This window comes from Ranitomeya imitator, chromosome 7, assembly GCF_032444005.1.
Source record: "Ranitomeya imitator isolate aRanImi1 chromosome 7, aRanImi1.pri, whole genome shotgun sequence".
NCBI classification, from domain to species: Eukaryota; Metazoa; Chordata; class Amphibia; order Anura; family Dendrobatidae; genus Ranitomeya; species Ranitomeya imitator.
In genome coordinates, this window is record NC_091288.1 from 100419349 (window position 1) to 100446055 (window position 26707).

At 42.0% G+C, this 26707-nt stretch overlaps 1 long non-coding RNA gene across 1 annotated transcript in view; it reads right to left on the reverse strand.

Annotated features, from left to right (window-relative positions):
* Positions 1–1273: 1273 nt before the first annotated feature.
* The window catches only part of LOC138645879 (uncharacterized), a 71564-nt gene continuing 46130 nt past the window's right edge, over positions 1274–26707 (reverse strand). The window contains exons 3-4 of the long non-coding RNA XR_011314789.1: positions 12031–12101; positions 1274–1625 (exon numbers count right to left, since the gene is read on the reverse strand). This is a non-coding gene — a long non-coding RNA (uncharacterized lncRNA). The remainder of the gene's footprint in view (positions 1626–12030; positions 12102–26707) is intronic.

The window sequence follows — 26707 nt, forward strand, 5'->3', positions numbered from 1 at the left end:
CCTTACCTGCAGGACCCCGAGGGACCCCGTGGCCATCTTGGAGCTGGGGATCGATCGCATTGCATTTTCCTAATGGAGGCGCGCCAAGAGCCCCCTCACTGAGCAATGCTTATCTATGCTGCTGTCACTACTGACAGTGGAATCAGAGGGGTTAAATGCCCATTATCGGTGCTACCACCACCAAACGCACTTCCCGCAGAGAAGTACTAGTACGGCGCATGTTGTGAATTAGGTTAGTTACCTCTTATCTTAGGGACACTTCTGACTTCTTACAGTCGATCAGGACTCTAGGGACTATCCCACGTGGCAGCAGGCTGATGACCCTTGATATCAACAGTCTGTATACTAGCATTGGTCAGCAAGATGGTTTAGAATCTGTGGTGGCATTTCTGACCAAATGTACAGCATTCACTAGGGACCAAATACAATTCTGTAAGGATCTACTTACATTGATTCTCACAAATAATTTTTTTCAACTTGAGGTCCAATTTTTTTTTTTCTAAGAAGGAGAATGGCTATGGAGTCAAATGTGACACCTCCATATGCCAATATATTTATGGCGCACTTTGAGATCATTGAGTCATTTGTGTATAATCAACCACTGTTTTCTACCTCTGTCATGTATTGGAAATGATACATTGATGATATCTTCCTTATCTGGACAGGCAGTGATGAGACCCTTCTTCTCTTCATTGAGGACCTTAACGCCTATATTTCAGGACTTACTTTTTCTATCCATCGGGACAATCGATCCATCAATTTCTAGGACACTATAGTGACAATTACGGCTGATGGAACTGTAGAAACAGGCTTATACATCAAGCCCACTGATAAAAATAGTCTCCTCCACTATACAAGTTGCCACTGTCAACATGTAAAAAGGCACTTCCAAAATCACATCATCATAGAATCAGTAAGATTGTTTAATAACGCGAACTGTGTAATTTGAAACAGAGTAAAATGGATGTAAGATTTCGAAGCAAGGGTTATCCCAATGAGGTGCTAAAAGCTTCAGAGAGACCATCTTCACCAAAGTGAGAAAGGACAGAGAGTAGCCTTTGTAAGTACGGTTCAACCTTTTAGTCAGCGGATTAATCAATGTATACTTAAACACTGGAGAATATTGCAGAGTTCGTATCCAGAAATACCAGAATTCACCTCAAAACCAATCATGTGTTTTAGGAGATCCTACAATATCAGAAACCATCTGGTTAGAGCTGATGTGGGCCCCTCAAGAATGGGATCAATACAACGTACTCTTACCACACCTCGTAATGGCAGCTTTCCATGTTTCAGATGCCTACAATGCTCCGATATCTCTAAGGGTGACTCTTTGCACACGCACGATCAGGATGACGCTACCCGATCAAGGGGTACTTCACCTTCAAATTTTCTTATGTGGTTTATTTGATAAAATGTCAAACGACAAACCATTTCAGAAATCTTGTCCAATATTTTTAGCTGCATGGAAGGTCGTATAGAGGTTCCGGGAGGGTGGCGATAGGTGAAGAAGGAATGAGCTTGAGAACTGCAGGGACGATGTTATCCTGTAGTTCCCATAAGTCATACACTTACTTCATGTCTATATATTAACGTATGTACTGGAGATCACATGACTCAGCTTCCTATAATAAAAAGGAGGGAAAGTATAGATGTAACTAAGGTCAGATGAAAAACAAAGAGTTTGGATAACAATTGGCATTATACAGTGAAGAGCAAAAGGGTAGCAATGTTTTACACTTTTGACTTTCAGCCTTCAAATCTTGCCATCCACTACCGCGTTGATCATGAGACTACCATCATTTTGCAGAGAATCATCTTGGATATCTCATACATAGATTTGACTTGCAGCTATTTAGCATATGATTGTAAAAGAAAATATTGACATACAACATTTACCCTCTGCTTTACCCTGAGGAAGCCATGCTCTGTGGCGATACACGTGAGGCTCCTTTCTCCACATATCATGGTGTAACCGTGTGGTCTTTACTTACCTCATCCACTAATAGGTCTTATATAGCCTTGTTCTCTTGGGACTTATATTTGTGCTTCAATAGCTTGTGTTATATCCTCTACACTTAGGATTTGCCTCTTTTCCCATTTACTACTCTTTGGGATTCATAGTATCATAGTTATTAAGGTTGAAGGAAGACTTTGAGTCCATCTAGCTCAACCCATAGCCTAACCTAACATGCCCTAACATGTTGATCCAGAGGAAGGAAAAAAAAACCCATGTGGCAAAGAGTAAGCTCCACATTGGGGAAAAAATTCCTTCCCAACTCTACATACGGCAATCAGACTAGTTCCCATGGATCAACGCCATATCAAGGAATATAATAATAATAATCTTTATTTTTTATATAGCGCTAACATATTCCGCAGCGCTTTACAGTTTTGCACACATTATCATCACTGTCCCTGATTGGGTTCACAATCTAGAATTCCTATCAGTATGTCTTTGGAATGTGGGAGGAAACCGGAGTGCCCGGAGGAAACCCACGCAAACACGGAGAGAACATACAAACTCTTTGCAGATGTTGTCCTGGGTGGGATTAGAACCCAGGACCCCAGCGCTGCAAGGCTGTAGTGCTAACCACTGCGCCACTGCGCCACCGCAGTAGTGTATATACCCTGTAACATTATAATTTTCAAGAAAGGCATCCAGTCTCCTCTTAAATTTAAGTAATGAATCACTCATTACAACATCATACGGCAGAGAGTTCCATAGTCTCACTGCTCTTACAGTAAAGAATCCACGTCTGTTATTTTGCTTAAACCTTCTTTCCTCCAGACGTAGAGGATGTCCCCTTGTCCCTGTCTGAGGTCTATGATTAAAAAGATCATCAGAAGGGTCTTTGTACTGTCCCCTCATATAATTATACATTAAAATAAGATCACCCTTTAGCCTTTGTTTTTCCAAACTAAATAGCCCCAAGTGTAATAATCTATCTTGGTATTGCAGACCCACCAGTCCTCTAATAACCTTGGTAGCTCTTCTCTGCACCCGCTCTAGTTCAGCTATGTCTTTCTTATACAATGGAGACCAGAACTGTACACAGTATACTAAGTGTGGTCGAACTAGTGACTTGCATAGAGGTAAAATTATGTTCTCCTCATGAGCATCTATGCCTCTTTTAATGCATCCCATTATTTTATTTGCCTTTGTAGCAGCTGCCTGACACTGGCCACTAAATGTGAGTTTGGCATCCCCCCATACTGCCAGGTCTTTTTCATTGACGGATTTGCCCAGAGTTTTAGAATTAAGCACATACTTACATATCTTATTACTTCTACCCAAGTGCATGACCTTACATTTATTCCAATTAAAGCTCATTTGCCATTTACCAGCCCAAGCTTCTAGTTTACATAAATCCTCCTGTAACATAAAATTGTCCTCCTCTGTATTGATTACCCTGCAGAGTTTAGTGTCATCTGAAAATATTGAAATTCTACTCTGTATGCCCCCAACAAGGTCATTAATACATATGTTAAAAAAGAGGGCCCAATACTGACCCCTGTGGTACCCCACTGCTAACCGTGACCCAGTCCGAGTGTGCTCCATTAATAACCACCTTTTGTTTCCTATCCCTGAGCCAGCTCTTAACCCACTTACAAATATTTTTCCCTATCCCCATTATTCTCATTTTATGTATCAACCTTTTGTGTGGCACCATATCAAAAGCTTTTGAATAGTCCATATACACTACGTCCACTGGGTTCCCTTGGTCCAGTCCAGACCTAACCCTTCATAGAAATTGATCAGATTAGTCTGACAGGAATGGTCCCTAGTAAACCCATGCTGGTATTGGGTCATGAGGTTATTCCTCTTCAGATACTCCAGCATAGCTGTCATGGTTAGGACAAGGTTGCAAAAACACAAATAGGCGGGCACCGCACACAATATATCCCAAAGGGATCAACCATGTGCATATAAAGAGCATCAGAAAAAACAAAAAAGAAAAAGGACTATGCACATAGTGGGATCAACCTTATAAATTTTATTTTATTCCAACAATTCACCATACACAAAGGCACAGAAAGGGAGAAACAAACATTTGAAAACATTTAAAAATCTGCTGGAGCTCCTTGATGAGAGTGAAGGGGAGGATGGTAAGCGTCGGAGGTTTACGGGGCGTATCCCGTCCCAGGCCTCACCCCCCTTTTCCCTTTTCCTGGTGATACAAATCTTTTTTGAAACTGTAAGCAGGGATATTCACAATCTAAAAATAAAGAACTTGGGGTTAAAAAATCTTACCCGGGAGGAGATATACTGTTTGAGACATCTTAAAAAACAGGACACTTTCGTCATCAAGGAGGCTGACAAAGGGGGCAATATTGTGATCTGGCCTAAGGATATGTACGTGACTGAGGCCAAAAGGCAATTATTAAATACTTCTCATTATCAGGTCTTACCCTCGGATCCCACGGACATCTTTAAGAAACATCTCGATGGATTGGTCTTGACCGCTTATGGTTTGGGAATTATCAACAAAAGAGAGAAGGACTTCTTGGTTATTGAGACGCCCAAGGTGCCCACGTACTACATGCTCCCCAAGGTACATAAAAACCTGGATAACCCCCCAGGTAGGCCTATTATATCTGGCATCGGGGGGTTATTTGAGAGGCCTTGTATATATTTGGATTACTTCTTGCAGCCCCTGGTCTTCTCTTTGGGGTCGTACATTCGGGACTCTATGCATCTGATAGAGATAATTGGCAAATTGGAAATACCAAGGGACACTCTGATTGTCACACTTGACGTAGAGTCCCTGTACACCAGCATTGACCATCAGCTTGGGTTGGAGGCGGTTGCATACTTCCTGGACAAGAAATCAAGCAGAGACAGGGACCATGATTGTTTTGTATTGGACTTATTGAGGGTGGTTCTGGAAAAGAACTATTTTACGTTCGACCGTACCTTCTATAGACAGGCATCTGGCACCGCTATGGGTGCCAGGTGTGCACCGTCTTATGCAAACCTTTATATGGGATGGTGGAAAGAGACCCATGTGTACAAGCTTCAACAGTTCCGCGAGCATGTGCTAGAATGGCACAGATTTATTGATGATGTTTTATTTTTCTGGGTTGGGACTCTGGATACATGCAATAACTTTATTGATCTACTTAACAGGAACCCATGGAACATCAGGCTTACATCTAAGGTTTCCCCTACCAGGGTGGACTTCCTGGATCTAAACATCATCATGAAGGACAACCGCATTATTACGAATCTACACAGGAAGGAGACGGCTACTAACAGCTTACTCCATTACGGCAGTGCACATCCGACTCACCTTCGTAATAGCATACCCAAGGGACAGTTCCTGAGGGTTAAGAGGAACTGTTCGGCTGAGGATGATTTTCAGGCGGAAGCAAAGAAGCTCACTGATAGGTTCCAAGCCAGAGGATACCCACGGAGAGTGATCTCACGGGCATTCCAACACTCCCAGCAGTGTGAGCGTGAGGATATACTCAAACCAAGACAGAAGAAGAACGCACGGACAATTGATTTGATTACTGTATATCATAATCAATGGGGGGATGTGCATGAGATCCTTAGGAAGAATTGGAACATTTTGCTTACGGAACGTAGACTTTGCCTCTGGCTGGCACCTACCCCCAGAATGGTGGCCAGAAGATGACGGAACCTTAAGGATGAGTTGGTGTCTAGCCATTTTAAACGAGCATCCGTTAAGACCAACAGTTGTGGCCGCATTTTTGGCTCTTATCCGTGTGGGAACTGTAACATATGTAGCTTTATGATATCTGATATGGGTTTAACACTCCCGCACATCCCAAAGAGGATTGAACCATCAGCATACTTCAATTGTCGCACTAAAAATTTGGTGTATGCTCTGGTGTGTGGGTGCCCGAAAATTTACGTGGGGTACACGACACAAGAGCTAAGACGCCAAGTGCAGCAACATCTGTCAAGTATTAACACGGCCAAAAGAGATTGGGAGAAGGTAAAAAAAAGCTTCCATCGGTGGCAGGACATTTCTTGCATGAGCATGGGGGCTTTGTTGGGGATTTGAGGGTTATGGGGTTGGAAGGTGTGAAACTTGATATACGGGGTGGTGACATCACATTGGACCTGCTCAAGAGGGAGTCTAAGTGGATCTACAATCTGAATAGCTGGGCTCCGGTTGGGATTAACGAAGAGCTTCTCTTCACCGGCTTCTATAAGCAGGTTTAGCCCAGGTTCAAACTTTAAAATCACCAGGCCCCTACTGTGCCACCAACCGTGTCTTCCTCTTTGCCCTTTTTCTTCCCCCCCTTGCTGCTCACTGACTATTTATACACAGTGGCGAGCTTTGGATACATACATACAGGTGGTTACCCTATATGTCTATTCCTTGTTTCCCCTTGATATAAGGAAGGGAGTAGAAAGAATAATAAAGGTGTGTTTCTCTATATAGGAATTCAAGTGTTCTTTTGTATATGGGGTGCATCAAAGTGATGTTATCTTGGGGCCACGGATAGTGGTTTAGGCTATGGCCTCCTTAGGTTATGCTTGCATCACTCTGTGGTCTCGGGTCCACTTATTATTACTTTTATTTTTATTTTTCTTACCACCGCATGGAAGGACTTCTTCTGTTTACTAGATTCGTTGGCCCATATGTCATTTATTTGGGCGCACATCCACACCCCTTATTGGTTGTCTGGGTGGTTATCTAAACAGACACCTTTGGTCATCAGACAGATATGGGCAACAATGTGGTTTTTGTCCATCTTGTGTGCGCAACACCATTATGGGAGATGGGGGATGCATATAGCTCGGCGTATTAATACATCAGTTGCTGTATGAGTGGTGTGGATGTGGTACCAGACTGCGTGTGTATCTGACCAATTCTTTATGGTCCCCTTTTTTCCACGCTAGGGGGTCTCCTTTTGGGTTAACTGGTGCTTGTGTGCGCAGGACTTACTACTGCGACAGACAATAAATATATATTTGTTCTGCCTCCATCATGCATGCCCGGTCACCCCATTCATGGTAACCCGGGTACATGCGCAGAAACCCCATTGTAAGCCGATCTGGCGTTTAACCGCATGTCACAAATACTTATGCTTTAACATCCCGGCACCTCTCCCAGGATGACTGGTGTGCGTGCGCACCAGGTCTATGATTGTGAAAGCGAAAATTATCCCTGGTCTCCACTGCGCATGCCTGAGCGCCTTCCCCATGGCAACCTGTGCCTGGGCGCATGGATCTTATCGGCGAATCGGCGCTCGTTTGCTGGACCTGTGCGTGTGCGCACTGGCCCTGTTGTGGCCTTTTGTCCAATCGGCGCAGGTCTTTGAAACTTGCTTTGCTTGAGCGCATTATGGTGGATCTGATAGGTCGGCACTTATGCTACCGCTGTGCGCATGTCCGGAATCTCCTCTCCAGTGCCTGGCGTCTTTAGGGTCTCTGGAATATCGCCGGCAGCTTCACAGGTGACTCACATTTTGATATATTAGGTTTCACATATAAAAGGCATGTCTGGGAGGTTATCCTCACTACCTTCCCCTGACGAAGACGCTCTAGTAGCGTCGATACGCGTGGGGCCTCCATCCCCCCTTCTTTTTGGATCTCCCCGGTCTTGGCTCTATTTTCTGTCCCCCCTGACCTCACCTAGGTGCACATATTTATGTGTATTCGCTGCTTTTCATACTTTGCTCAAGGGCACATCTATCCACTGACATCAATGGGGTATTGGCACTTTAGTGGCTGGAAAATTGGTGCTATATTTTGGTAAAGTATGATATGGGGTGTTAGTACTAGGGTAAGATGGCAAGCTAGTTGCATCAGACACTTGGCTGATTTAGCACCTGATCTTTGCTTAGGACAGTATGCTTATTGATCACAGGTTTGCTGTGTGACTGGGGGGTATCCTTTTGCATTTGGATCCTTACTTCGTATAACGCTTTTTTTGTATGAGGGTTCTTTAAGTGGGCAGCACAGAGTATTTAATAAATGTGTCGGCTACTGTATTGATCTGCCTCTTTGTTTAAGTGCCCTTGCATTACTTCTATATTTATCATATGGTGTTATATGGATCCCTGTTATTGTATATGGGGGGATGTGGGTAGGTCTGTTTAGTTTTTAAATGTTTTTAAATGTTTGTTTCTCCCTTTCTGTGCCTTTGTGTATGGTGAATTGTTGGAATAAAATAAAATTTATAAGGTTGATCCCACTATGTGCATAGTCCTTTTTCTTTTTTGGTTAGGACAAGGTTATGTCTTGTACTCTAGGGTTAATGTTCTTAGCCTCTCTTTCAAGATGGGAGGGCTATTTATACTCGCTCCTAACCTGGTATCCTTGTCAGCTATAGGCTTTTCTGCAGTCTGTATGCTTGACCTCTGAAGTGTGTGCTGTCTAGCTTTGTGTCTTGCTGTCACCTGCTTTATTCGTTTTCCTGCATTACTGACTTCTGGCTTGGCTTCTGACTATTCTTTGACCCTCCCTGTTAGTATCTTGTAATCTCCTAGCTACGACCTCTGTTTGTTTCACTATTCTTTTATGCTTATCCCTTCTCTGTTTCCCCGGCATCTGGCTCCGCCCCCTGACTGCCCCCCTCTCTGATCGTAGGTCACATGATCGTTGGTCTTATTGCTTTACCTGATCACTCTGTCTCATGTGGAAGGTCCCGTTGGTGTTCATGTTAGTTACCCGGTGTCTGGTCCAGCTCCGTTGCTGCTGGGTGCAGTTTCCCCTGCAGCCTTTATACCCGGTATCTTGTTAGCGATTGGCTCCCTGTGTGGTGTCCACGCTATTTAAGACCGCCTGTCAGCCATGTTTGTATGCTTGAAAAAGACCAGCATATGGTCGAAACGTCGCTTGTGCTTAATGGCCGAATAAAGGATTTATTTTAATCTATACACCCGGTGGAGCGCTGTTCCTTTGTTCAGACTGTTTATACCCGGTATCATGACAATAGCACCCCTTAGAATGCCCTCCAGGATTTTACCCACAGTAGTGGTTAAGCTTACTGGCCTATAATTTCCAAGTTCAGTTTTTGTCCCCTTTTTGAATGTTGGCACCACATTTGCTCTATGCCAGTCCTGTGGTACAGACCCTGTTATTATGGACTCTTTAAAGATTAAAAATAATTGTCTATCAATGACTGTACTTAGTTCCTGCAGTACTCGGGGTGTATCCCATCCGGGCCCGGAGATTTGTCAATTTTAGTGATTTTTAGACGTCGCCGTACTTCCTGCTGGGTTAAGCAGGTGACACTTAATGGGGAATTTTTGTTATCACTATCACTAGTCATTTTGTCCGCCATGGGATTTTCTTGTGTAAATACTGATGAAAAAAAGTAATTTAGCATATTGGCTTTTTCCTCACCCTCATCCATCATTTCACCCAGACTATTTTTAAGGGGGCCAACACTATCATTTTTTAGTTTCTTACTATTTCTGTTTTGGGGTTTATTTGCTTAGGACTATTTTTATCTGTTCAATTTTAATTGTCTTGCCTATAGCTTGTTACTATGTATCAGATTGACTGCTATGCTATTTGAACAGCTTTTTTCCTGGGACTTTTTTGGGCGTGCGATATCTATAGCATACCCCAGGTGCACAAAGTGAAGGAGTCTGATTGGTCCTTATATCGTTCTCCAGCTGTTATTTACATTAGTCCTTATGGCTTTTTAATTGTTTTTAAATGTGTTTTTTTCTTGCTTTTATATTTGAAACACAATAAATTTAATTTATTTTGTTCATAACGGTGATCCTTGCCATGGTTTACACACTTCTTTCTCTCCCATTCTTCTGTATTTAGCATATGAATAGTTATGAAGATTCTTGTCATGTCACTGCATTGTTGCTGTTTTGCTCCTGGTGGTGAAAAATTATTTTTCTTCCTGAATACTACAAAATATAATCTGTTCTCACATTCCCTAATAGCTCAGTGTTATTAGGCTGATTCCCAAATGAAAGATTATTGGTTTGAATCCAGTAGCAGCCATGAAGACAATTTTCCAAGAAAAGAGAAACAGCATCATTCAGCTCATTGATAGCTGTCTCTGGTCAAGAAAATAGCCAAACTGCATCATGTGAGTGACATGACAGTTGGAAGAATATGAAATGAAGTCCATCCATCCAATCAGAAGCCAAGGGGTGGACATTCAGGCAAAATATCGGCGTCAATATGTCAGCTCATCCCAAGCTCTATCAGTTCTGGAGTGACAAACAGAGCAGTGGAGGTGGCTAAAATGGTTTACAATTGTGGTATCACAGGCATCAATCCAAGAACCGTGTGCAACACATATTACACAAGTCTGGAATTGTGGCCCGAAAAAAATCTGAAGAAACCTCAACTTTAATATTGTCATAAGAAGCATTGGTTCGACTTTGCAAACAAGTATGAAAAGTGGACATTTAAAGATTTGAAATGGGTGATTTGGAGCGATGACCCGAAAGTCAATAGACTAGGCTCTGATAGGTGCAAATGGGTCTGAAAGAAACAAGAGAAAAAGGGGTTAACGGATTCAGAAATTGAAGGAATTGTCAAGTTCGATAGAAGAAGCCTGAAGATATGGGGTTGTTTCACAGTCAAAGACATTGTATACTTGACCAGGATCAATGGTGGTCTCAATGCTGAGCTATATGTGAGTATCCTACAAGATAAGTTACTTTGTACACTTACGTACTATGGGTATGAAAAGGACAACATAGTGTTCCAACAGGGCAACAATACGAAGCATGCGTCGAGATTGGCAAAGAAATGGTTCAATGATAATGAACTAGATGTGCTGGATTGGCCCCCACAGTCCCCAGACCTCAACCCAATCAAACACTTATGGGTAGAATTGAAGAAAAAACTCTATACATACCCAAGTGAGTCGACTAGTATGCACCAATTTTGGGAACATGTAGAAGAAACGTGAGATCAAATTTCAGTCGACACATGTTTGAATCTTATCAAGAACATGCCCAGAAATATTTGGTCAGTGTTGAAAGCAAAACGTGGATTTACAAAATACTAACAAAATAATAAAAAAATAAATTTATATCTTTAGTAGCAAGAGAGTAACAATGCAGTGACATGACAAGAATCTGCATAACTAATCATATGCTAAATAGTTGCAAGTAAAATTTAAGTTTGAGATATCGAAGATAATTGTCTATAAAATCATGGTAGTCTTAAGTTCAAAGCACAAGGGGATAATGAGATATGGAGCCTGAAATTCAAAAGTTTAAAACATTGCTAGCATTTTGCTCTTCACTGTATGTGCACAGGAAACAAATGTTGGAGAGAGTTTCAATAAAGAGGACCTGTCCCCAGATCAAATATTGCCAGTTTTTGCTATTATTTTATCTCTGTTGCTCCTCTGAATATGCCATTGTTTATTAGATCCGCCATATGATTCCAGAGATCCATTTAGCTTGGCATGATCTATTATTTTTAATTTTTTAAAAATGACTTGTCACCAGGTCAAAAGTGGAAAACGATATTCTTTTTAAAATCAGCCATCCAGTTCCAGAGATCTGGGTCTTTTTATTTAGCAATACTTTTTCCATTTTTTTCCCTAAGGGGAATGTTGCCCACAGGATTCTCTAGGGGTGTCTTTAGGTTGTTATGCATCTTTACCCTATAAGCTACATCACCTTGTAAAAACCATATAAATTAGCACAAAAGATAAAGTGCTGATATCTCTAGAACCACATGATGGATTTAACGGAGACCCCCCACCTCACCCCCCAAAAAAACAGAATGGAGCAGAAATAAAATATGAGCAACTACCTGCCACTTTTGACCTGAAGACAGGTCCTCTTTAAATTTTAAAACAATAGATCATACCAAACTAAATGGCATAAATCTCCTAAAAATTATGTCAAGCTTAAGGAGAGGCATAAACCAAAGCTCCTAGGGTATCTAAGTATCAACTGTAACACCCCCTTCTACTCTTGTGCATTTATGATACCGGTGTAATTCTCTGGTTCACAAATTTCCCATTTTCCAAATTTGCTGATCGGTGAATTTCAAACCTGCCAAAATGGGGGAAAAAATAAAAAAGAGAATATTAAACACATGTACTCTACCGTCTTTCACTCTGTAGGTCTTGTATGGATTTCTGTGTCTTCAACAGCTCAGATTTAATAAACTTGAGTGCCTTAAAAGAAGAAAAATCTTATTTTTTGGGAACAAATACAAAATTGTTCACAGCCAGGACATATAGTTTTATTTCTAAATGTAAGCAAATGAATGGATCATAACTAGTGCTGAAGTATAACATAGTAAAATAGTATTTAAGGTTGAAGGAAGACTTTAAGTCCAACTAGTTTGACCCATAGCCTAACATGTTGATCCAGAGGAAAGAAAAAAAACAACATGTGGCAAACACTAAGCTCCATATTGGGGAAAAAAAGAACTGTTTGAGAAGGCCAACAATAACCAGCTTTGGATACAGCATTTCTCATAGTTTGATATTTAAAGGGGGAGATTGTACTTTTAGTACTTTACATAAGTTGCCTAATTAGGACAACCCCTTCTCTAACAACAGCAGCAATCTGATGTAATCTCCAGGAAAAGTTGCTACTGACCTCCAAAAGAGCATATCACACCTTCCCTATACTTCTTTCTTGCACTCACAGTAGATGTGGCAGGGACATTAGGTAAATGTTAGGTCAAAGGTTATTACATCATATTCTAAAATATTAAATATCAAGTTATAGTATGCATATACAGACGTAGACAATTTTATAATGCTATAATTTCAAACCCATGACATTAATCTCTATTCTATATGATGTCAGATACTATTATATGACCACAATATCTCAGATATAACTAATTATTAATTCTACAATATTTCATTTAAATAAAATCAGAAGATAAAAATAAAACCAAGACCACATGAGAATAGTTAAATGAAACCTTGCACTTAACCCCTTCGCCCAAAGCCTGTTTTCACCTTCCTGACAAGGCCAATTTTTTACAATTCTGGCCACTGTCAATTTCTGAGGTCATAACTCTGGAACGCATCAATGGATCCCAGTGATTCTGAGATAGTTTTATCGTGACATACTGTACTTTTTAATAGTGGTAAAGTTTATTTGATATGACTTGCGTTCATTTGTTAAAAAAAAAGTTCAAAATTTCAATTTTTATGTCCTTAAAACAGAGTCATATCCCACAAAATAGCTAATAAATAACATTTCCCACATGTCTACTTTACATCATCAAAATTTTGGAAACATAATTTTTTTCTCTTAGGAAGTTATAAGTAGTGTTGAGCAATACCTTCCGATATTTGAAAGGATCGGTATCGGATGGTATCGGCCGATATCCAAAAAATATCGGATATCGCCAATACCGATACCCGATACCAATGCAAGTCAATGGGACACAAATATCGGAATGTATCCTGGATGGTTCCCGGGGTCTGAAGGAGCGGAAACTCTCCTTCAGGCCCTGGGATCCATATTAATGTAAAAAATAAAGAATTAATATAATAAATATGGCTATACTCACCCCTCCGAAGGACCCTGGCTATCACCGCTGCGAGCGTCTGCCTCCGTTCCCGAGAATTGCAGAGAGTGAAGGACCTTCGATGACGTCGCGGTCAGGTGACCGGTCACCTGACCGCTCACGTGACCGCTCACCTGACCGCGACGTCATCGAAGGTCCTTCACTCTCTGCAATTCTCAGGAACGGAGGCAGACGCTCGCAGCGGTGACAGCCAGGGTCCTTCGGAGGGGTGAGTATATCCATATTTATTATTTTTATTCTTTATTTTTTACATGAATATGGATCCCAGGGCCCGAAGGAGAGTTTCCTCTCCTCCAGACCCTGGGAACCACACGCACCGCACACGCCGAAGATGACTAGGAACTTCCGATTCAGATTTCCGATATCACAAAAATATCGGAACTCGGTATCGGAATTCTGATACAGCAAATATCGGCCGATACCCGATACTTGCGGTATTGGAATGCTCAACACTAGTTATAAGGGTTAAAATTTGACCAGTGATTTCTCTTTTTTTTAAAAAAAAAAAATTGCAAAACCATTTGACCAAGTGACCTTGAGGGGCCTATATATAAAATAAAAATACCCCAAAATGACACCATTCTAAAAACTGCACCCCTCAAGGTACTCAAAACCACATTCAAGAAGTTTATTAACCCTTCAGGTGCTTCACAGGAATTTTAGAATTTTTGGAATGTGGATAAAAAATAAACATTTACTTTTCCTTCACAAAAATTTTCTTTAGACCTAATTTTTTTTACTCTCGCAAGGGTAACAGGAGAAAATGGACAATACATTTTATTTTGCAATTTCTTCTGAGCAAGCCGATACCCTATATGTGGGGGAAATCTACTGTTTGAGCACAGCAGTGCTCAGAAGGAAAGGAGCACCATTTCACTTTTTGAACGTAAAACTTGCTGGCATTATTAGCAGCCGCCATGTCATGTTTAAAGAGCCCCTGATGTGCCTAAACAGTGGAAACTCCCAACAAGTGACACCATTTCGGAAACTAGACCACTTTGGAAACTTATCTAGATGTGTCTAGAGCACCTTGAACCCACAGGTGTTTCACAGAAGGTTTTAACATTACGCTGTGAAAATAAAAAAAATCATATTTTTCCCAGATTAATTTTTTTAGGTCCAAATTTTGCATTTTCATAAGGGTTACAAGAGAGATTGCGCTTTACAATTTGTATTGCAATTTCTCCAGAGTACATCGATACCCCATATGTGGAGGAATACAACTGTTTGGGTGCACGACAGGGCTTGAAAGGAAGAGAACGCCATTTGACTTTTGGAATGTAAAATATGGTGGAATAATTAGCAGTTGCCATGGCACGTTTGGAGAGCCCCTGGTGTGCCTAAACAGTGGAAACCCCCACAAGTGACACCATTTTGGAAACTAGACCCCTTAGTGAACTTATCTAGATGTGTATTGAGCTTCACAGAAGTTTATAATGTAGAGCTGTGGAAATAAAAAAAATCAAATTTTTCCCATATAAATCTTTTCTTGCTCCATATTTTGCATTTTCATAAGGGCTACAGGAGAAATTGCTCCATACAATTTGTTGTGCATTTTCTCCTGAGTACGCTGATACCCCATATGTGGGGGAATACTACTGTTTGGGTGCACAGCAGAGCTTGGAAGAGAAGGAGTGCCATTTGACTTTTTGAATGCAAAATTTGATGGAATAATTAGCGGACACCATGTTGAGCTTGATGAGCCCCTGATGTGCCTAAACAGTGGAAACTCCCCACAAATTACACCATTTTGGAAACTAGTCCCCTTTGGGACCTTATCTAAATGTGTATTGATCACTTGAACTCGTTATTTCACAGAAGTTTATAATGTTAACCCATGAAAATTAAAAAAAAAAAAAAAAAAAAAAAAAAAATCACATTTTTCCCACAAAAATAATTTTTAGCTACAATTTTGTATTTTCACAAGGGCAAAAGGAGAAAATGGACCCCAAAGTTTATTGTGCTATTTCCCTGGGGTCCAGTGATACCCATATGTGGTCAAAAACAGCTTTTCAGGCACAGTGCAAAGCTCAGAAGGGAAGTAGCACCATATTACAGTGCATTTTTTTTTTTGCTGCACTTGTTTGAGGGTGCCATGTTACATTCGCAGAGCCCCTGAGGTGCCAGAACAGCAGGACCCCCCATAAGTGACCCCATTTTACCAATTAAACCTCTCAATGAATTCATCTAGGGGTGCAGTGATTATATTGATACCACAGGTGTGTCACAAACTTTTATATCATTGGGCAGTGAAAAAATAATTTATATTTTTACCACCAGGATTGTGTGTTAGCCCCAAGTTTTACATTTTCACACTGGAAAACAGTAAAAATGTCACAAAATGTATCCCACAATTTCTGCTGAATGTAGAAATAGCCCATATGTGGCTGTACAGTACCACACGGAGAGACTTGGGGGGATGGAGCGCTATTTGCCTCCTGGAGCACAGATTTTCCTAGACTCGTTTGTGGACTCCATAAAAAGAGCCCCTAAGTGCTAGAAAAGCAGAATCCCCCCACAGGTGACCACATTGTGGAAATTCTAACCCTTTGGGAATTTATCCAAAGATGTAGTGACGATTTTGACTCCATGGGTGTGTTCCAGAAACAGGCAGCAATGGATGTTGCTGAGTGAAAATTGCAAACTGCCGTTGTAGTGACCAGTACTCTGTAGTGACCAGTATGTTGCAGTCACCAGAATATTATGCCCAGCTCATGCTTCTGCAGACACACACCTGTAAGTTAGGCGGGCTCTCATGACTACAGAATTGTCAAACATGTGGGTGCTAAATGTGGTTTAGACACACTGGGGCTCTGAAGGGAGGGGGGCTTTTGGATTTGGGAGCGCAGAATTTTCTGAATTTCTTTTGGGGGGCGAGGAGTCATTTAGCTTTTTCAGAGCCTTTGCACTACTAGTAACATGGAAGCCCCTATATTTCTGTTAACAGATGAAAGACCTGAGTGGCGACTTGCTTTTTTTGTGGATTGAGTTAAAGCTTTTATTGGGAACATTTTACATAATATTTTGGATCACAGTTTTCCCACGCTCTACGCTGAATATTTACTTTGTGGCTTCCATCTAAATCTCTGAGTGATGTGACAGATGAAACCTCTGATAGATCCACTCACTATAATGAGGCAGCAGATTTACTCTGGACTCCGTCTGGCCTCTGATCAGCGGTGTCCTTTTCAGACATGAACAAAACTTTGGCAAATGGCACCTTTATATGCAATCCTAAAAAGACAATCACCACCAGATCACAGGTCAGACGGCGACCACAGTGCCTCCATCTGCCTCACTATAGGGAATCTTCCGCCAGGGGTTCTGTCTGAATCACGTATTTCAGAGATTTACACGGAAACCCGGATGTAAGGGCTCAGCGTAGAGCGCAGGATAAATGTGCGCCAAGCCTTACTGCGATCTTTGGAAGGCAGAATGAAAAAAATCAACAGCAGGTGAAGAATTGGCTTAATTTATTTTTTACGTTCCTCATGAAGTGTAAGTTATTAGGCGACTTTATTCTTCAGGTCCGTGCAATTACAGCAATACCAGATTTATATTGGGTTTTTATGTTTGGCAGCTGTCATGCACAAAAAGACGCTTTTTATTGCGAAAACTAGTTTTTGCACCACCATATTTTGAGCTACAATTTTTCCACATTTCGGCTGACAGAGTCATGTAATGGCTTGTTTTTTGCAGGACAAGCTGATGTTTTTATTGGCATTATTTTCGGGCACATGACATTTTTTGATCGCTTTCTATTCTGATTTTTGGGAGACAGAATGAACTAAAACCAGCAATTCAGAAATTGCTTTTTGTTTTGTTTTTTTTTCATACCGTTCTGCATGTGGTAAAATTGGTAAGGCAGCTTTATTTTTCGGGTCAGTACGATTACAGTGATACCCCATATACATTTTTTTTTTATGTTTTGGTACTTTTACACAATAAAAACTATTTCATAGAAAAAAATAATTATTTTTGCATTGCCTTATTCTGAGAGCTATAACTTTTTTTTGCGGGACAAGATGACGTTTTCAGTGGTACAATTTTTTTTTTACATCTTATTGTTCGGTGGTATGATGATAAACCATTGTTTTTTGCATTGTTTTATATTTATTTTTTATTACGGTGTTTACTGAAGGTTTAACTAGTGGAACAGTTTTATAGAGCGGGTTGTTATGGATGCGGCGATAACAAATGTGTACTTTTATTGTTTTTTTTTTATTTACATAAATATATGGATTAATTGGAAAAATATTTCTTTTTTCTTTATTTAGGGATGTTTTAAAAATAATATTTTTAAACATTCTAATATTTTTTCTTGGAGACCATAAGAACAAAGCGATCGTATCAAGTTGTTCTGATGGAAGCACGCAGGGAGCCCCCTCCCTGCGTGATGCTTCTCTATGCCGCCGTCACTACTGATAGCGGCATCAGATGGGTTAAATGACTGAAATCGGTGTTTTCACCAATTGTGGGCATTGCTGTGGGATGTCAGCTGTCACATACAGCTGACACCCGCACCCTATCGCCGTGGCACTCAGCTTGAGGCCGCGCAATCGTGTGCTGTACATATACTTCTCTTTGCAGGAACGCAACTTCCACAGAGCAGTATATTTACGGCACATGTCGGGAACAGGTTAAAGAAGTTGTCTACTACTTGGACAACTTCTTCTCATTCTCCACGTTTGGCCCAGATAAAATATAAAAACTTATACTCACTGCTCCCGAGTTCCACAGTGTCAACATTTGCTCTCCTGGGAGCTCTCGTGCTGTTGTTGTGACATGTGACCCTGGTGCCCAATCAGCGCTGTGATCACTGTCCACACCTCCTGTCGAATTGAACATGAAAAGGAAGCGAGAGATCAGGTGCAGCACAGACTTCCTCTTCATATTTGATTTGTCCGAAGGCGGGGCAGTGATGCCAGCACTGTTTGGGCACTGGAGATACATGCCACAACAACAGCACGAGAGCCTGGGACATGAGTGCGGACACCACTAGAATGACACCAGCACAGGAGTTGAGTATAGTTTTTTTTATTTTAATGAGGCCCAAATATTTAGTTCCATTTAATTCCAAGCCCCTAAACCATCATTCATGTACAGATAAAAAAAACATCATTGTGAATCAGTATTGCACGTTGCTCATGCAATTTCCATATAAAGAAACATATAGAAAAAAAGATTAAAAAAGCTACGTAAGAATGACACTCACTTTGTGTGTAGACTTATTTTACTATAGATTCTAAAGTAACATAAATTTGTTACGTTAAATGTTCTATTCTCATCCATTTTTTGCAAATCAGACATTCAAGTCCAACAAAAAAATGGATGAAAAACAAAATACATATATTTTCCATCAGTTGTCCATTTGATTGTTTTAATTCTCCTATTTCAAAATGAAAAAAAATAGACATCATTGCAAATGTGTTTGCAATAAGACATGGTTCAACTCTGCTGTACGGTCTTAAATATAATCAGACACACCTCTGCAGCAGGCCAGACAGAACTATGAGAGGACAAGTGCTGCTACAAACATTTGTAATGAGGCAAATTTCACTTCTGCTGTACTGTGTTAACTTTGCCTCACTGTGTTTTCTCTGATATATTGTGTTAGCTCTGCTGCACTGTGTTAGCTCAGCTTCACTTTGTTAGCTCAGCTGTACTGTGTTAGATCTGCAGCTGTTGTGAATTCTGCTTTTGGGCTCCCTCCGGTGGTTGTAGGTGGTAATGCAGTTGTCTCTGGGCTGCAGTCCTGGACAGGTGTTTCTACTGATTGCAGTTCTGACTGGAGTATTTAGGTTTGCAGGACTCATTAGTCCTTGCCAGTTGTCAATGTTTCTTGGGAAGGATTTGATCTCTGCCTGGCTTCTCCTGCTTAGCTGCCAATTCAGCAAAGATAAGTGTTTGTTTCTTTTTCTATGGCACACAAGCTGTGTGCTTGTTTTTGATTGTATTCCTGCTCTGAGTTTAGTAGTCTCTGGAGTTGCAGATATACATTCCACGTCTTTAGTTAGATGGAGGAATTTTTGTATAATCTGCTGTGGATATTTTTGGAAGGGTTTTAATACTGACCGCACAGAACTCTGTCCTATCCTTTCCTATTTTAGCTAGAGCGGCCTCTTGTGCTTAATCCTGTTTTCTGACTGTGTGTGTTTTTCCTCTCCTACTCACAGCCAATATTTGTGGGGGGCTGCCTATCCTTTGGGGTTCTGCTCTGAGGCAAGGTAGTATTCCCATTTCCATCTTTAGGGGTATTTAGTCCTCCGGCTGTGACGAGGTGTCTAGGGCTTGTTAGGTACACCCCACGGCTACTTTTAGTCGCGGTGTTAAGATCAGGATTTGCGGTCAGTATAGTTACCACCTACTCCAGTGAAAGTTTTCATGCTGCTCCAAGGTCACCGGATCATAACATGCCGCACTATGTTAGATCTGCATTACTGTGTATGATTATGAGAGCAAAGTGTCAGTCATTACACAACTCACACTGGTAACACATTGTATCATTTAAAATTAGCTCTGGAGGCAGATTTTAGGGGAGATTGGAGTCCAACCCAGAGAAATAAAAATTTAAGTCTCACAGAAGGACTAACTAATGAAGTTTAAAAAAACTTAAAATTTAAAAAAAACAAACAAAATAACCAAGTAAATGAAAAAAATAAAAATATTATACTAATAAATACGTATATTTATGTAAATACAAGAATAAATGCTGTCTCTTTACGGAAAGCACATTAAAGAGATTCATCTTTCCTACAGCATTCCTAATACTTTACTCCCAACCCTCTGTAATAATTACAGCCAAAGGCTATTTCTCCCAAAGCTTTAATATCCTTAATGGAACTAGGCAAGGTTGTTCTCTCGCTTCCTCCCTCTTCACACTATTTATGGAAATTCTTATACACTTATACAAAAAAAAAAATCAGACAAGACCAGATCATTTAGGGTACAAAAATAGAACATTTAGAACTAAAAACTAGATTTTGCCGATAATTTGTTACTTCTACTTGAAAACCCCAAGATATCCTTCCCCAAACTTATCAAACTCTTTAAACAATTTGAAAAATTATACAATTTTAAAATTTATCTAGATAAATCAGAAGCCCTCAACATTTCAGCCCCAAAAAGTGATATTGCTTCCTTCCAGAAAAATACCCCATTTAAATGGCCATCAACGCATACCAAATATATTTAGGTGTCCAAATTACCAGCAACCCAAGAGACTAATACCGAAGCAATGTCTTCCACCTCATCAACTCTGTAAAAGCCCTTCTAAATCCTATGAAGAAAAACACTTTTTCTTTCCCTTTACCTGTGAAGTGAGTACACCGATGAAGGTCGTTTGAGACCAAAATGTCTCTACTTATTTATGGACTGCAATTAAAATCAAGACATTTGTTCCAAAATTCATTTGAGTGCCAGGTTTTTGATATAATTCTAAAATCCTATGTGTTAGGGCTAGAGGAACGCACCAAATAATAAGACAGATAGAGTATGGTGCGTTCGCAGCCCGGGGTCCACCGTGCAGAGACGGAACCTGCTGCCAAGTAATGACGGACTATATGGCGGTACTCATAAGTATACACACGTGGGTTAAACTTCACCCAGCGTGAAGGAAGCGATCCTGTTGCGTCACAGGACCGCGGTACCGCACATAGAGCGCGAGCAAGTAGTCAGCGAACTCAACCCCAACTAGGATTGAAGTCCGATTAGACCCTTGCTGGCACAACACCGCAACTGGGTGTGTAAAGAAACTAAATACCAATATTAAGGCACAAGAGTGCACGCGGTGCCGCACTGACGAACGCCACTAACCACCCAGGCTTGGGTAAGGAAAGCACAGAGGAAGTGCACGGCGCTGTACTAGCGGTCACAGCAACTGGACGCTGTAATGTGTGATTCGTGCTGTAGGATAAGTCGGGCGCTAGATAGCAAACATACACCTTCCGCGAACAGACATTCAATAGGGTAGGGGTATCCAAGGACGACTTGCACTCACAACATACACACATTAACAATTGTACACTAGCGCATGGCCGTGCGGTCATGCGCAGTTTATATAGTTGCAGCACAGGAAGTGGCCACAGAAACTTTGCCCTTCCAAGACCTGCCAAGAGGACCAATGGAATGTGCTGCAGAGCCTGAGCACATGACCCTCGATCTCCAACGGGAGATCTTGCCCTGGGCATGCTCAGTGTGTGCAGACAAGGACTTAGTCCCAGAGAAGTCCGCTCGCTGCTGACCAGCACTGGCTTTAATGGCAGAAGCTGAAGAAGCAGCAGTAACTCTCTGTACAGAGTGAGACTGAGCAGACTCCACTGTGGCTGGATAAGAATGGGAGACCGCAGCGGAGATGGCTCGAGATTCCCCCTGAGCAGAAGCGGGAACTCGAGACCTAACACTATGGCTCTTCAAATGTGACATGGTGTCCGCAATCTATTCCAGCCAAAATGGCATCCCTTCCAAGCTGTTCCTTGTTCCCAAAGAGTAGTTTTCTATACTATATGAGGAATCTGTGTCCTCCGGAAAATTGCACAACAAATTGCCGTGTCCATTTTTTCCTCCTACGCTTATGAAAATAAAAAAAATTGGGCTTAAGCAACATTTTTGTGGGAAAAAAGTGATTTTTAATTTCTGGTTCTGCAGGTGGGGACCACAGACCACATCTCAGTACCAATGCTTTCTGGCTGATGTTTTGGTCACTTTTGAATGTTGGTTGTTCTTTCACACTCGTGGTAGCATGAGACGGACTCTACAACCCACACAAGTGGGTCAGGTAGTGCAGCTCATCCAGTATGGTACATCAGTGCGAGTTGTGGCAAGAAGGTTTGCTGTGTCTGTCAGCATAGTGTCATTAGGCTGGAGGCACTACCAGGAGACAGGCCAGTACACCAGGAGACGTGGAAGGGGCTGTAGGAGGTCAACAACCCAGCAGCAGAACCGCTACCTAAGCCTTTGTGCAAGGAGGAACAGGAGGAGCACTGCTGGAGCCCTGCAAAATGACCTCCAGCAGGACACAAATGTGCCTGTGTCTGCACAAATGGTTAGAAACCGACTCCATGAGGATGGTCTGAGTACCTGACGTCCATAGATCGAGGTTGTGCTCACAGCCCAACACCGTGCAGGACACTTGGCATTTGCCACAGGACACCAGGATTGGCAAATTTGCCACTGACGCCCTGTGCTCTTCACAGATGAAAGCAGGTTCACACTGAGCACATGTGACAGATGTGACAGAGTCTGGAGACGCCGTGGAGAGTGATATGCTGCTTGCAACATCCTTAAAGGGACTCTGTCACCTGAATTTGGCGGGACTGGTTTTGGGTCATATGGGCGGAGTTTTCGGGTGTTTGATTCACCCTTTCCTTACCTGCTGGCTGCATGCTGGCTGCAATATTGGATTGAAGTTCATTCTCTGTCCTCCATAGTACACGCCTGCGCAAAGCAATCTTGCCTTGCGCAGGCGTGTACTACGGAGGACAGAGAATGAACTTCAATCCAATATTGCAGCCAGCATGCAGCCAGCAGGTAAGGAAAGGGTGAATCAAACACCCGAAAACTCCGCCCATATGACCCAAAACCAGTCCCGCCAAATTCAGGTGACAGAGTCCCTTTAAGCATGCCCGGTTTGGCAGTGGGTTAGTAATGGTGTGGGGTGGCAATTCTTTGGAGGGCACAGCCCTCCATGTGCTCACCAGAGGTAGCCTGACTGCCATTAGGTACCGAGATGAGATCCTCAGACCCCTTGTGAAAACATATGCTGGTGTGGTTGGCCCTGGGTTCCTCCTAATGCAGGACAATGCCAGACCTCATGTGGCTGGAGTATGTCAGCAGTTCCTACAAGATGAAGGCATTGAAGCTATGAACTGTCCCGCTTGTTCCCCAGACCTGAATCCGATTAAAGATATCTGGGACAACATGTTTCACACCATCCACCAACGTCACGTTGCACCACAGACTGTCCAGGAGTTGGCGGATGCTTTAGTCCAGGTCTCGGAGGAGATGCCTCAGAAGATCATCCACCGACTCATCAGGAGCATGCCCAGGTGTTGTAGGGAGGTCATACAGGCAAGTGGAGGTCACACACTACTGAGCATCATTTCCTTGTCTTGAGGCATTTCTACTGAAGTTGGATCAGCCTGTAACTTCATTTTCCACTTTGATTTTGAGCATCATTCCATCTCCAGACCTCCATGGGATATTAGTTGTAATTTGCTTTGATAATTTTTAGCTTTTATTGTTCTCAACACATTCCACTATGTAATGAATAACGATTTACAACTGGAATATTTCATTCAGTGATATCTAGAATGTGGGATTTTAGTGTTACATACACTGCTCAAAAAATAAAGGTATGTATATATATATATATATATATATATATATATATATATATATATATATATATATATATATATATATATATATGTAATACCGAGCTCGATGCTTAGTAATGACCAGGTGTCAGCCAGATACCATCATTAATGAAATGGTAAATAGTTAAATAAAAGACACACACGAAATCTGCGTGAAACGCAGTATCTATTTAATTTTCAAAAACTTTATAAGGGTATGTTTCCAAGGTCAGTAAACGCTGCAGGTTGGACGCTGTGTACATCCGCAGCGTCCAACTCGCAGCGGCCAAATATTACAACATAGTGGATGGGATTTGAAGAAATCCCATCTCCACTATGTGTGCACCGGCACCTGCGGCTTCCCTGTGGAGACGGACGTGAGGTGTGTCTTTCCAGACCACAGCATGTCAATTTATCTTGTGGAGACGCTCAGTCTCAGCAAGATAAACGTCCCCGTACACTGTACTGGGCGCTGTGATTCCGCACAGTTCAGTGAACACATGCAGAATCACCTGCATTCAAAAGGCAGCGCTTTGGACGGAGCGGACATGTGCTGCATCCAAAGCGCTTCCGGTTCCTGACCGTGGGAACATATCTAAAAAAAATTGTGTGGACTCCCGCATAATTTTCTAAACCAGCAGAGGTTAAGCCGACTGCTAAGGGCTGATGTTAATATTTTGGGAAGGAGCCAATAGCAATAAAGGTTCCCAGGCTATTAATATCAACTCCCATATGTTTGCTTAGCCTTTACTGGCTAGTTTACAGGGGAACCCCAGAAAAACTTGATATGGGGTCCCCCTATAAAATCGAACCAGCAAAGGCTAGGCAGACAGCTGTGTGCTGATTTTAATAGCCTGGGAATGGGCCATGGATATTGGCACCCCCCAGTCTAAAAACATCAGCTCTCAGCCGCCCCAGAAATTGGGCATCTTACAGATGCACCAATTCTGGCACTTAGCCTCGCTCTTCCCACTTACTCTGTAGCGGTGGCAAGTTGGGTAATATTCGTGGGGTTTATGTCAACTTTGTATTGTCAGGTGACATCAAGCCCACGGCGTAGTAATGGAGCGACGTCAATAAGACACCTATCCATTACTAATCCTATTGTCATAAAGTCCTTTATTAATCTTAATTAACCATACTTACAGCATTGCCTAATCCCAAATCCCTCGATCTCCTGCAACAAAAATAAAATAATAAACCAACATAAATACCCCTGTCCGCTGTCCATTTAATAACGAGCGTCCCACGACGATCTGCCGTGTAGAACAGTCACATCGGGAGAGTTCATCATGAGAATTTTCTCATGCAGCGGTGCCACAAGTGACAGCACGAACTCTGGTGAACTCTCTCATGGCAGCGCAGTGATACACTGCGGGAGGGTACCTCCTGTCACTGTATCACCGGAAGTTGGGTAGAGCTGCCTGTCACATCTCCTGATGTGACTATTCTACACGTGAGATCGTATGGGACACTCGATATTAAAAGGACTACGGCGGAAACGTAAATATATGGTGGTTTATTATTTTATTTTTATTGCAGGAGATCGAGGGCATCGGGGAATTAGGTGTTTGGTGAGTATGAATATTGTATGTGATTATGTAAATTTCGCTTTTGCTTTTTTTTACACTTGTACACAGTCAACAGATGTTGGGACTATTGCCCCATCATCAGCTCATGCTGTCACTGTTATATGTGACAGCAGACATAGCTGGATGGGAACAGTACTCTCATCAGACAATGCCTGGCTACACACACAGACACCCGCAGACTGACACACAGACCTGCACACAGCCGCTCACACACCCGCAGACACCCGCACTGACACACGCAGACACCCACACAGACCCGCGCACAGCTGCGCACACACCCGCAGACACAGAGATACACACAGACACCCGCATACACACAGACACACACAGACACCTGAACACACACACAGATACACACAGACACTCGCACAGGTCCGCACATATTCTCCGCTCACACATATTCTCCGCTCACACACATTCTCTGCCCACACCCACATTCTCCACCCACACACTCTTCCTCCTCCCTTTCTTCCTTTCTGCAGCATTCTTGGCATGCAAATCCGCATCTAATCTGCAGACCTATTTACACCTGTGGTTTAGCTGCGGATTTGACTGACTCAATGTAAGCCATTGGATGAAGAAACGCTGCAGATCCGCAAAAAGAATTGTCATGCTGCGGAAAATAAAATACTGATAATGTGTGGAATTTTCCACAGCCTGTGCACACCAATTTTGGATTTCCATTGATTAACATTGCCTGCGGATTTGGTGCAAATCTGCAAGGAAAAAAAGCTGTGGATCCGCAACAAAATCCTCCATGTGTGCACATAGCCTCATCATTTTTTACATTAAAAATATGATTTCCCTATCCATCATGCTATGTACAGTCTATACACTATGGTGCATTCTAATTACCAGGGTCATATTATGTTTACAGACGCAAGGTAAACCCCCCATGTGATTTATACTGCTCCGATATCTGTCAATCTGCCCATATCACAATTAATGGTATTTAATAGTGCAGCATTAAGGAATTTTTTTATGTAAAGGTTCTATCCCTCATACAGTATCTAAGCTGCTCTCCTATCAGCAATGGCAATTTATAATGAAGCACACCAATCGAGTTGAAGATACAATCCACACTGTAAATTTTGTTGGAATAATGAAAAATTGTGATAGGATCTCACAGTGACCAAAGTAAAACAAAAGGGAAGAATCTTCCTCTGCCGGCCGGCACATCACGACTGGCGCAGTGCGCATGCGCCCGCCATTTTCTTCACGGAGGAAGAAGTCGGCGGCCAGGAGGGGACACAGGAGTACCCAGGGACACCGGTAAGTAT